This window comes from Lepus europaeus, chromosome 10 (assembly GCF_033115175.1).
Source record: "Lepus europaeus isolate LE1 chromosome 10, mLepTim1.pri, whole genome shotgun sequence".
Taxonomy (NCBI): domain Eukaryota; kingdom Metazoa; phylum Chordata; class Mammalia; order Lagomorpha; family Leporidae; genus Lepus; species Lepus europaeus.
Genome location: NC_084836.1, coordinates 25,979,468 through 25,991,004, shown reverse-complemented (window position 1 = coordinate 25,991,004; position 11,537 = coordinate 25,979,468). Strand labels below are relative to the sequence as shown.

At 50.4% G+C, this 11,537-nt stretch overlaps 1 pseudogene; it reads left to right on the top strand.

Moving 5' to 3' along the window:
- Nucleotides 1-5,584: 5,584 nt before the first annotated feature.
- Nucleotides 5,585-6,183, top strand: LOC133767591 (E3 ubiquitin-protein ligase RNF5-like; annotated as a pseudogene).
- The last annotated feature ends 5,354 nt before the right edge of the window (nucleotides 6,184-11,537 follow it).

Genomic DNA, 11,537 nt, shown 5'->3' with positions numbered 1-11,537 from the left:
CAAATCCATTTGACTTCTTACAAACGTGGGAAACAGTCTTCTCATGTTTCCCCATGTTATCAATGACAGAGTTCCCAATTTCTTACCGAAAAAGAACCGCATTCTATTTCGCAGAGATTAACAGACTACTTTTGTGATGGGACATCCTTGTCTTCTGGAATGCTGGGAAATTGTTGCAAAAGTTTGTTTTTTTAAACAGACACTTGTATTCATATATAATTTACATACCATAAAGTATACAACCCATTCCAAGTATACAGCTCAGGGGGTTTTGAATAATGAGTATATTGCAGCCATCACCATAATCTCATTTTAGGACATTTTCATCATCCCCAGACAAAGGTCCATGTTCCTGAGCAGTTGCTCCCCACTTCCCCCTGAAACCTGTCCCGTCACCCCACCCTAGATAACCGCTAATCCACTTAATGTCTCTATAAATTTGGCCATTCTGGATATTTTATATAAATAGAATCAAAACATGGTATTTTCTGATTGGCCTCTTTGACTTAGCACATTTGTATGTATCAGTATATTTTATTGTCAATGGTATTCCATTATATGGATGCACCACGTTTTGCTTATACATTTATCACCTACTTTTTTTACTATAATGTGACCATTTGCGTGCAATTTTTGTGTGTGGATATGTTTTCATTTCTCTTGCATATAATATACCTAGGCCATATGATAACTTTATGTTCAGCATTTTAAGAAAACACTACACTGTCTTCAAAAGTGGCTGTACCATTGTACCTCCTCACCTGCGGAGTATGAGGGTTCCAACCTCTCCCATCCCCACCAATGCTCATTGTCCATCTTTTTGGTCATGGCCATCCTACTGGGCATGACGTGGGATCTCAAGGCCTTTACACATGGCTGGGCCCAAATCATAATCAGAGATACAATTTGCAAGTACAGCCACCTATTCTATGAGTTGTTTTTTCACATTCATGATGGTACCCTTCAAACCACAAGTTTTAACTTTGATGATGCTAAGGATCTCTAAATTATTTTTCTTTTAAAGATTTATTTTTTTGTTTATTTGAAAGGCAGAGTTACAGATAGAGAGAGGGAGTGACAGAGAGAGGTGTCTCCCAACTGCTGGTTCACTCCCGAAATAGCAGCAGAGCCAGGAGCTTCCTCTGGGTCTCCCACGTGGGTGCAGGGGCCCAAGCACTGGGGTCATCTTCCACTGCCTTACCAGGCCATTAGCAGAGAGCTGGATCAGAAGAGGAACATCCAGGACATGAACCGGCGCCCATATGGGATGCTGGTGCCTCAGGCGGAGGCTTAACCTATGCCAGTGTTGGTCCCTAAACCATTTCTTGGTACATATCATACAGGAGAGGTGAAATGAAGATGAAGGTGCCTTTGAACACCCAAGTTCATAGCAGCTTTATGCACAACAGTCACAGGGAAAGCAGATAAACATGTGGTAAGCATCTCCAATGGAGTTTCAGTCATCCTTAAAAGGGAGGAAATTCTGACACTTGCTACAACGTAGATGAACCCTGCAGCATTACCTAAGTGAAATAGGCCAGTCATGAAAGGACCAGTGCAGTATGATTTCACTCACATCAGGTGCCTGGAGCAGTCAAACTCAGAGGACAGAACTGTAGTTGCTAGGGAAATCGGGCTTGGGGTCGAGAGTTTCAGTTTTGGAAGATGCAAAGAGTGGGAAGAAGAAACCCTGGGATAGGTGCTGTGGACCAGCAGGTTAAACTGCTGCGTGGGTCACCACATTCCACAGTGGACTACCGGGACCCAGTCCTGCCTCTGCTTGTGACCCAGTTTCTTACCAATACATACCCTAGAAGGCAGCAAATGATGGATCAACTATCTGGGTCCCTGTCACCCATGCGGGAGACCTGGATGGAGCTCTCGGCTCTTCCCCTCAGCCTGGCCCTGCCCCAGCTGATGCAGCAATTTGGGATGTGAACCAGTGGAAAGAAGATCCCTGTCTCTCTCGCTGTCACTCTGCCTTTCAAACAAATAAAAAATAAACCTTTTAAAATGGAGAGGGGCTGCTGTTGTGGCCTAACAGGTTAAGCTGCCACCTGTGATGCCAGCATCCCATACAGGTGCTGGTTCAAGTCCTGGCTGCTCTACTTCTGATCCAGCTCCCTACTAACGTACCTGGGGAAGGTAGCACCCACTTGGGAGACCCAGATGAAGTCTCTGGCTCCTGCCTTTAGCCTGGCCCAGCCCTGGCCATTGTAGCCATTTAGGGAGTGAACCAGTGGATGGAAAAGCAATCTCTCTCTCTCCCCTCCCTCCCTGCCCCCAGCTCTAACTGTACCATCCAAATAAATAAATTTTAAAAAAAGGCAAGATGAAAAGCTGACATTAGATAAACAGCGGTGACGGCTGCATACAAAATGTATGTAACTAATGTTATCGAACTGTATACTTAAAATAAGTTAAAATGCTAAGAATAATCAAAAAGGGGCCAGTGCCGTGGCTCACTTGGTTAATCCTCCACCTGTGGCACCGGCATCCCATATAGGCACCGGGTTCTAGTCCCGGTTGCTCCTCTTCCAGTCCAGCTCTCTGCTGTGGCCCGGGAAGGCAGTGGAGGATGGCCCAAGTCCTTGAGCCTTGCACCCGCATGGGAGACCAGGAGGAAGCACCTGGCTCCTAGCATCAGATCGGCATAGCTCCGGCAGTATCGGCCATTTGGGGGTGAACCAACGGAGGGAAGACCTTTCTCTCTGTCTTTCCCTCTCACTGTCTAACTCCATCTGTAAAATAAATTTTAAAAAAGAATAATCAAAAAGATAGTAAGAATATGAGACTATGAGAGCAGCAGCTAGTTTCCGGTCCTCAGGGTTTGGCTCATCACCTTAGTCTTTCCTGACAACTTGGATGCCACTAAGATGAGCCAAAGCACAAAGAGTAAAAGGCTGAAGCAATCCAAGAACCTTCTGAATTCAATCAGACAGCAAAAATGAAAATAAACTCCTGGTAGGGCTGGCACTGTAGTGGATAAAGCCGCCACCTGCAGTGCCAGCAGCCCATATGGGTGCCGGTTCAAGTCCTGGCTGCTCCACTTCCAATCCACCTCCCTGCTGTGGCCTGGGAAAGCAGTAGAAGATGGCCCAAGTCCTTGGGCCCCTGCACTCACATGAGAGTCCCACAAGAAGCTCCTGTCTCCTGGCTTTGAATTGGCGCAGTTCTGGCTGTTGCAGCCATTTGGGGGAGTGTCCCAGCAGATGGAAGATCTCCCCCCCCCCACTTTCTCTCTCTGCCTCTGCCTCTTTGTAACTCTGCCTTTCGAATAAACAAATAAATGAATCTTTTTAAAAAAGAGAGAGAAAATAAACTCCTCCTGTGGACTCAGTTATTTATAGAGGGTCTATGTTGTGTAAGGCACTGTGCTGAGTTCTGGGGACTCAACAATGTTGAAGATAAGAATCGGGCACTCTGGAGGATTTTCAGACTACAAATAGGATACCTTCCATCCTATGAATGAATTCAGCCTAATTCTACCTGCATTCCTTCTGAATGGCGATTTCGCAAAGATTGGATTGAACAACACTACCATCAGAGGCTGACTACATCAGACCGGGGAAGCTCTGGTCTCCTGCCCTTCCCTCCTCTCACAAACCAGCACATCTTCCAACGCCAGGAAAGCACGTAACAGCTTATGCGTCTGTTAGATACAAAAAGACAATGATTATGCAATTTGGGATCCCGATCATCGTTTTTCTGAATGAACCCATGGTACGCTTGTTTACACCTGCCTCATTATTTTCCTGATGACACGTGAGTGAACACTGCAGCTGTGCAGTGTGGGATCCATCATGCTGTGAAGTCATTACCAGCCGAGTCCACCTGCTGAGCGCTCGGATGAATGCCACATAGGACCACAGACCAAATGAGCTCGCAAATCAAGCCTTTGCAAGTTGAAGACATATTTCTTTCTGTTTAAAAATATTTATTTATTTGAAAAGCAGAGTTAGAAAGAGAGAGAGAGCTTCCACCTGCTGGTTCACTCCCCAGATGGCAGCAATGGCTGGGGCTGGGCCAGACCAAAACCAGGAGCCAGGAGCTTTTACCAGGTCTCCCAAATGAGAGGCAGGGGTCCAAGGACTTGTACCATCTTCCATTGCTTTTCCAGGTCCTTAGCAGGGAGCTGGATCGGAAGTGGAGCAGTCAAGACATGACCCAGCACCCATATGGGATGCTAGCATGGCAGGTGGTAGCTTTACCTGCTACGCCACAGTGCGCCAGCCCCAAAGGCACATTTCACAATGGCTCAGAGTACACCAGAAGAAAAAGTTCTGGCTGAGGGACTGGTTCAAATAATCTAGGCCAAAAAGGAGCCGAAACAAGTTTTGGACAGACTTAGGAGTTTATTCAATAACACAACAAGTACTTTTATTAAGCGCCTACTGTTTGCCAGGCACCGCACTAGGTCCTAGGGATAACCTGCAGAATGAGACTCACCCTTCCCTATGCTCTCTGGGAGCTCAGCTTCTGCCCAGTGGCACAAATAAGCAGCACATCCAACACGCTATGATGCAAGACGGCCGGTGCTAGGAGGGCGACAGGCCTGTGGAGCTGCACAGACCGGGAAGGCTCCCCGGAGGAGTGGCAATTCTGGGTGCAGAAAGCAGCTGGGCAAAGAAGGCAGAGAGACAGAGAGATGGTCGGGGGTGGGGGGAGCAGCACACGCAGGGAACGATGGCTCTCCTACACAAGCCTGATGCTCACACCCGGCGTCAGCGGGATCCACCACGGCTCAGAAAAGTCAAGGTGCTGACCCACCCTGGCCACTAGTCTTCTCCAGCCTCAACTTCCCCATCTGTGCGGTGAGCACAGCAATCGCAACCCCTCATAAGAGATAAAATGAGAGGAGCACATGGGAGAGCCTGAGAAACACAGCTATGAAAATGATTACTCTTCAAATAGAAGTGCAGTAAGAAATATATTAAGAGAACTATTCACTCTTGCGATTTGCTTTGACTTTGGCCTCAACTTTCAGTCTCTAACCATGAAATATTCATATCAAACAAATGATGTTTTAAACACTTAAATGCTCATGTGGTTTCTATGAATACATCTGTTATCACTCAGGATTACAGTCAGCTGTTAAGAGAGCGCCAAAACAACGATTTAAAGAAAATAAAAATGTATTTCTCTCCTATGTGAAAGCCCAGAGGAAGGCAGCCTGGTGTCAGGTGTGCAAACTTCGATCCATAAAAATCTTTGCAGAACCCCAAAACTCCAGCTCACAATGCCAGCATCTTTGGAGTGTGGCCTTGTTCTCATGATCCAGTGTGGTGGCCAGAGTGCTAATCCTCCCAGCTGAATTCCAGCAGAGCAGACTAAGTGTAAGCATTCTATTCACATTCTACTGGCCAAAACTAGTCACCTGATGTGAGGCCCACTGGCAGCAAAGCAAGCTGGGAAATGTAGTCTTTATTATGGATGCCCATCTTCCCATCAACACTTGTGGGTTCTGAAAACAAGAGAATGGCTGTTGGGAATAATGAACAGCCCCTGCTAAACAATCGATATGTTGGTGTGCATGTGTGTTTGGGGGATCTGAGGCGCACGCGGGGGCAACACAGAACGGGCCATGGCAGTCACCAAGGAGGAGGACGGGGCCTCAAAGGACCAAACCGCAAGAGGGGCGGGGCGGATGCGACCTTCGAATGTACTATGTTTGGAGACTGCTTGGGAAGCTGTGGTCAGTGTGTGTGGCCACCTGTACTGCTGGCCCTGTCTTCATCAGTGGCTGGAGACCTGGCCGGAGCGGCAGGAGTGCCCAGCGTATAAGGCCGGGATCGGCAGAGAGACTGTTGTCCCACTGTGCGGGGGAGGAAGCCAGAAGTCCCAGGATCCCAGATTGAAAACTCCGCCTCGCCCCCAGGGCCAGCGACCGGAGAGCAGAGAGGTGAGCTGCCTTGTCCAGCTGTGCCCCTGCCTGGCCGGGAATTTGCCCCTTCCCCTCTGACTTCCCCCACCTCCCTAGGGATTCCAGCCACTTGGCGACACCGGGGGCTTCCACTTCTTGTTCGGTGTTGGTGCTTTTCCCTTACACTTTTTCACTACTGTCTTCAACACCCATGAGCCTTCCCGCCGGGGTGGGGACAAGGGCACCTGGCCTCCGGCTGGCAGTATTCCCTCTTCCTGTTTCTTGCCATCTTCTTCTTTTTCTGGTTGCTCAGTATTTGAGCTATGTTTCCTTCCTGCCCACCTCCAGCCAGAGGAGAATCAGTACTGGGGGTCCTTGCTGACCCTCCCTTACTCCTGGACCCTGCCATGACCCCGCCATTTCTGTTGCTGAGGCCAGCCCTGGCTGGGGGCGGGGTGGTGGTGGTGATGTGGGGGGGGGGGGGGGAAGCCTGCCGCTCTGAACTGCTCGCTCAGTGGCATGGGGACTCCTGGCCCTGGGGCAGGAGGATGGGATGAAGAGGGTGTTTCTCCCCCTGATCCTCTGATTTCTCACAGATTTCTTGAGTGGATGTTGAAAGGTGGGCAAGGCTTCCTGGCCTCTCCCCCACTCTCCTTGTGGGTTTAATTTAATAGTTTTCCCCCCAGTGTCTAATACGGGTTTTGACTTAAGTGCTTCCTTCCCCTCACTACCTCCTTTAATACACGTTCAATAAAAAAGGTGAAATATATTTAAAAAAAAAATTGATATGTTGGAAACTAAACACCGCACGCAGAAGTGGGTGGTGAGCCCGGCAGCTGAGACGCTCCTTAAGATGCCCGCATCCCACACGCCAGGACCTGGGTTTGGTTCTCGGCTCCAGCTCCTGACACCCACTTCCTGCTAACACAGCACCCAGGCAGCAGTAATGGCTCAGGCCAGTGGGAGACCCAGACCTTGCTTCGGGCATGAAAGGTATTTGGGGAACAAAACGGAAATGGCAGATGGGAGCACCTGCTCTCTAATTAATTAATTAATAGCTATTTTAAATAGCACATTGCTGAGCTCCTCCTGAGCCAGGTCCCCAGGATGTCCCCTGCTCAAAGATCTCAGGACACACACTTCTTTTATGGAGGTGAATCTGGCGTGCAAAGGCCAGAGCGGCAACCACACCCCTCGCCACGTGGGCACGGCTCGGCTGGGCTCCGCACACTGACACTGGCACACGTGTCCCGGGTGGAGGCCACCGTGTATCGCCCCTGCCACAGGGCCCGTGGCTAGCAAGAGGCTGGGATCCCCTCCTATGCACGCTTTCTCCCTGAATGAAAGTACCTTTTCTCGTAGTTGTCCACCACGGGCATCTGAACTCACCTAATGCAAACCCCTCTGACGGCACTCACCTGCCTCCGTATGGAGCACGAAGGGAAAAAACACCAGGAGATGCACTGGGCCTCCCCGCTCTTCTTTAAGGGACAGACAACCCCTTCCCTTGGCACGTACCTTGGCATCCCCTCGCCTGCACGTGCCAGGGGTGCGTATTTCAAAAGATCACGTAAGACACAAACAACCCCAAAGCCAGCCAAGCGCTAGAAGGTTCTCATGAACATGAACTCTTTGGGGAGGATTTCAGATGCCCTGTTTGGCTGCATGTTCACGTATTAATTTCTTTCTTTTTTTTTTTTTTTTAAAGATTTTATTTATTTGAAAGACAGAGTTACAGAGAGAGCCAGAGCCAGAGAGAAAGAAAGAAAGAGAGAGAGGGAGAGAGAGAGAGAGAGAGATCTTCCATTCCACTGGCTTACTCCCCAAAGGGCCAGAGCTGAGCCAACCCAAAGCTAGGAGACAGGAGCCTCTTCCGGGTCTCCCAAGTGGGTGCAGGGGCTCAAGGCCTTGAGCCATCTTCTACTGCTTTCCCAGGCCATAGCAGGGAGCTGGATCAGGAGAGGAGCAGCCGGGACTCAAACCAGCACCCATATGGGATGCTGGCACTGCAGCTGGGGCTTTAACCCACTGTACCACAGCGCCGGCGCCCACTTATTAATTTCTTTCAGTGACTATCTATCCAGCATAGCATGTGCTGGGCCCTAGGCAGGGCACAGGCCCGGGCTGCCCCTCCCCTGCTCCCAGCACAGCCTCACCTCGGGGATCACCGAGGATCTTGCTCAGAGCTGCTTCTCGGCCAGCACACTGCACAGTGAGTGCGCCATTCTTCAGATGCTGAAATAGTCACGCACCTCAAGCTCTTTCAGTGCCCCTGCCAACTGGGCTTTCTCTCCTTTGGAAAACAACTGACTATGTATCCATCTATCTGGAAGCCAGCAGTAGAGACACAGGGAGAGACAGAGAGAAAAGGACCTTCCATCCACTGGTTCACTCACCAAATGCCTGCAACAACCAGATCTGGGCCAGGCTCAAGTCAGCAGCTAGGAACATCATCTGGCTCTCCCCCATGGGTGGCAGGAGCCCAAGGACTTGGGCCATCCTCTGTTGCTGTCCCAGGAGTGTGAGCAGGGAGCTGGATTGGAAGCAGAGTAGTCAGGACTCAAAGTGACACTCTGATAGGGATGCCAGTGTCGCAAGCAGCAGCTTAACTTGCTGTGCTACACACCCGTCTAATTATTTCTTTTTTAAAAGTTTATTTATCTTTTTATTTATTTGAAAGGCAAAGAGAGAAACAGAGAGAGAGAGAGACAGACAGACAGACAGAGAGAAATCAGTTGGTCTCCCATTCACCAGGTCACTCCCCAAATGCCTGCAACAGCGTGGCTGAGCCAGGCCAAAGTCAGGAGCCAGGGACTCCAGCTAGGTCTGCCATGTGGGTGGCAGGGACCCATATACCTGAGTTTCACCAGCTGCCTCCCAGGGTGAGCATCAGCTGGACTCCATCCCAGGCACTTGGATACAGGATGTGGCCGTTCTAGGCTGTAGCTCAACCCACTGCGCCACAACGCCCACTCCCCAGCTGCTCTCAGCACCCAGACCTCCTCCCGCGGCTCATGCCTGGTGCAGCCAGGGCTCCGGGGCATGCCTACACGGTGGCCCCTGGCAGCTCTGAGGGGCAGTGCTGTACTGCACCTGTTGAGAGAGATTTTCCCAGCATCCACGTTTTGTTCTCCCTCGCAGGCCTGCACACCCAACCCTGGCCCCCCCAAGCCCATTTTTCTCCACTCCTCTGCTTGCCTGGACATAGCAAGCTCTGTGCAACAGCAAAGCTTGCTCCCTTCCCTTCTCCCAAGACGATCAGGGTGTCAGTGGCTCTCCTGTCCTACAATGAAACAAACCCAGCAAAGTGCTCACCTGCCCCAACCAAGGTGCGGCTCAGGCTACCCACTTTGTCAGGGTAGGAGCAGGTAAGAGTGTCCGTCCTTCTTAGCATCTGCCTCCTCGGGGCCTCTGCTGAAAAGAAAACCGTGCCTCGAAGAAACAGCAACTGTGAGGGCCCAGAAAACCCACCGCAGGCTCTGAAAAATGATGCCAGCCAGCAACCAGACCTTCGCATGGGCAGCACCCCCAACAAGGGCACTAGAGGGCCAGCGTGACAGATGCCAAGGCCAGGGCGCAGTTCCAGCAATGATTATGCAAAGCCCCAGTTGTCCATGCATTGATGGCCACGCACTCAGCTCCGCGGCTCCCAGCACACTGCACATAAGTGCAGCCTAATGACAGCCCCTGCGTGGCAAGGTAATTGGACTCTGAAAATAGAGACCCGGCCTCATTATGGTAATTCTCGACCAGAAATGCTTGTTGTGTCAAAGAGCGCTGCTCCCTGGGCCCCAGTTTAAAGGACTCGCCTGCTATGAAAGATTGTAAGGGTGTGAGCATTAGCAGTGTTTTTTAAGCCATGAATGCCATGCCTACAAAAACAGACACCAGGAACCCAAGACAACCCAATCCATTTCCGGCAAGGAAGACGAGAGAGCAGTAAACTCACCCGTGCATCTATTCTGCCCGCCTGATTTCTGCCTCCTGCTAATGTTGTCTACTTTTCCCTTTTACTGTCCACCCTGGACACTCTTCCTCCACCTCAGGCACCCTCGCCACACCTGTGTGTCCCTCATAAGAGGCAGCTGCTGTGTGGGGAGAGGGAGACAGAGCCTTCAGCATCCCTGCTCTTCTGTCAGCCACACATGTCCCACATCCCCGGGGATACCTCGGGATGATGGTGACAGTGCTGGCGATGGTGACAGCAACCACTGTATGTATCTGCTTTGTCCCAGACTGCACTCCAAGGTGCAGTGCCGAAAACAGCTGGTGCCTCCCCCTCTCCCCCCACCCCCGATCAGGGGCTTGACACAGCTCCCGCCAGGATCCCGTTCACAGAGGAGCTGCGGGAACCTGATGGAGATGGAGTTGCGTGGCAAGCAGAGCCTGGCGAAGTTGCCATTCTCGAAAATGTGCAGGCACCCAATGAAGTCAGAATCACAGGCAGCCGCTCGCTGCTGCCCTTGTAGCTTCTTAACCGCTCAGTGCCGCGATGTCCTGAACTGCAAATGGAGATGACACTGCAGGCTATCTCATCACACGTTCTGTTTTTTTTTTTTTTTTCCCTTGAGAATTAATACAAACTACATGGCAGGTGTCACAGTGCAGAACATTAAGCACCTGCCTGGGACATCCGCGCCCCTTATCTGGAGTGCCCGCTAGGAGTCCTGGCTGCTCCACTTCCTATCCAGCCTCCTGCCAATGAGCCTGAGAAGGGTTCTTGCCCCCCACATGGGAGGTCCAGATGGAGCTCCTGGCTCCTAGCTTCAACCTGGCCCCATCAGGAAGATCTCTCTCTCCTTCTGTCTCTGTCATTCTGCCTTCCAAATAAATACATACAAATTTCAAAAAGCTTTAAAAAAGACACAATGCACTAAAGAGATTAGAAAGATGTTTGCTCAGCGAACGCCATAGCCTTAACGATAACGGCAGCAACAGCAGTGGCAGCGGAAACAAAGGCAGAGGGCCACCCTAAGTCCATCGGGACCCAAAGACGAAACGCACTCGCAGCTCGCCACTCGGCTCGACTCACACGTCTGGGGCCCTGCGCCGTCAAATCACTCAACAAAGAGCACACACCCCACACAACAAACACTCACACAAACTACAACACGCGATGCCATGCAGTGCCTTGTTTCACTTTGTTCTGCGTGTGCATTTTTTTCTTGGGAAGTATCCCAAAGAATCAAAACAAGGTACACAGCATGGGTGCAGATTTCAAATAGAAGATCAATCATGAAACACCCACAGGCCCATCCACGGTTTAAGAAACAGAACACAGCCAATCTCTGCAGCCAGGTCTCTTTCCATGGCTCCTAGGCCCACGCCAACCCCACCAGCACCACGCAGGCAGCCACCAATCTCAAGTTTTAGTCAACTCTCCTTCCTTTCCTTTACAGTTTTATTATATACACTTGTGGAGGTATCCCTAGGCAACACATCATTTCATTTTCTTTAATAAATTTTATGTAAATAAAATTATACAGTAGGTATTTGTCCGCAATGTGTTTTTCCACTCAATACTCACTTAGCGCTTTCTCCGTGCTCACACACGTCACTACACTTCACTCATTTGTGTTGCTATGGAGTAGTACTCCAGCAGGCTCGCCCTTTCTTGTGGATGTGGCCATGCACCTTGTTTCTAGTTTGACTCCTCCCCTAAGGATGGGCTTCC